Raw genomic sequence first — 1,696 nt, 5'->3', positions numbered from 1 at the left:
TCCAGCTCCTGCATGGACTCGTCGTGGCGGATCAGCATGGCGTGCTCTATCTCTTTCTGGGTCTTCTTCTTGTTCAGCTCCTCTCGGATCTGCTCCTGCTCCAAGTCGTGCTTCTTAATCGTGACTCTGCGCTTGAAGGCGCGGCAGTTTCGGCGTAGAAAACCCTCTGCTGGGCCAGGAGATGGGCCTCCTCCTTGGCCTGGGAATGCATGTTCCCCTTGTGCTTGGACAGACGCTCCTGCTTCTCCTTCTTAGGTGTGCTATGGTCCTCATTCATCTCCTCCTTAATCTTTTCCTTGCAGAGTTTGTACTGCTTCGCCAGCTTCTCTAGCTCGATGTAGGCGTTGTTGGCCTGTGTCTCCACCTCCTTCTGCAGCTTGAGCCGGTGCTCGTCCATCTCGGCCTTCAGCTTGTTCTCGAGGTCGATCAGCTGCTTCTGGTGCTGCCGCCGCATGTGCTTGTAGCCTGACATCTGCTCCCGCAGGTCGTTCTCCTGCTCATGCTCATGGATCTGCTTGGTCACCAGTGAGGCTGATTTTATTGTGGCGAAGCCTCCCTGGTTCTTGTAGTCTTGAGCCTGGCTGCTCCTGTCAGAGGAGGACGGCCTCAGCCCTTGCCGGTGGTCCCTGTGGATCCCATCGTCCCAGTTGTACTGATGTCCCAGCTCAGTCAGCAGGATGTTACCAGCTTTCACATCTCTGTGAATCATATTATGGGAATGTAGGTAAGCCAGTCCTAGCAAGGCACCATGGGTAATGGCAGCAATTTCCATCTCTTGGAGTGGTTTCTTATGAACCTCTAATAAATCTGATGCAGAGCTCAGGCAGTACTCCATCACCAGCCAGGCAGTGTTGTCTTTCAAGTAGCAGCCTTTGTACTCGATTGTGTTTGGGTGTCGCAGCTGTCCCAAAAACTTAACCTGCTTGCCATTATAGGACATCTTTTGATGGCCACCACCTCGTTGGAGTAGGAGTTGCGTGCAAAGTAGACGGCCCCAAAGCTGCCATGTCCAATCTCGTGTAGGTCACAGAAGACGTCCTCGGGGTCATCTTTGAAGAAGAGGTCGGCCAGCTCGGGGTCCTTCAGCACTCCTTTCCGTGTGGATGACGGCATTATGGGCTGGACATGAGCTAGGCGCCAGGGACGACGCTCATATACATACTACTGCTGCTGCCGCCACCAGATGTCCACAACGGGCCCGGCATTGGCCAGCTAAACCTGTGGGAAATGTGAAAAGGGGTGTCAGACTAGCTTCTGTCTCCCTCTCTCTCTCTCTCACTCTTTAGTTCAAGTCCAGAGTTGACTTCTTGTTGGCCTTCGTCATGACTGGAATAATACTGCACCTTGTGCGAAAGTCGTCGTTGTTGAAAACGTTACTCATTTCAGGAACATTTTTTAAGTCCGACTCTGGAGATGTCGGTGTGACTTTGCGAAGTGCTGTCAGTTGGTGAGGACTTCCTGAATGACGGAGGAGCAGCGGGAGCTACAGACTACAGACTGGTGCGTCCACAGCTCCTGAGACCCTGTAAGAAAAGGAAGAGGGACGTGGAGGATGACTGCAGTGTCTCCTCCACAGGGAAGCCAATTCACAACCCCTCTAATGACCTGATGCGGCTGCAGCAAAGGTAAGTGAATCATTGAGCATGTTAAAAGTCTAATGTTTTTCTTATAATCTCATTAATTTCTTTTTTTTTCA

At 51.8% G+C, this 1,696-nt stretch overlaps 1 pseudogene; it reads right to left on the bottom strand.

Moving 5' to 3' along the window:
* Positions 1-6: 6 nt before the first annotated feature.
* LOC121939835 lies at positions 7-1,619 on the bottom strand (annotated as a pseudogene).
* Between the last annotated feature and the right edge of the window lie 77 nt (positions 1,620-1,696).

The sequence above is a fragment of the Plectropomus leopardus genome, unplaced genomic scaffold, assembly GCF_008729295.1.
Source record: "Plectropomus leopardus isolate mb unplaced genomic scaffold, YSFRI_Pleo_2.0 unplaced_scaffold6263, whole genome shotgun sequence".
In the NCBI taxonomy this organism is placed as follows: Eukaryota; Metazoa; Chordata; class Actinopteri; order Perciformes; family Serranidae; genus Plectropomus; species Plectropomus leopardus.
This window is presented reverse-complemented; position numbering and strand designations above follow the sequence as displayed.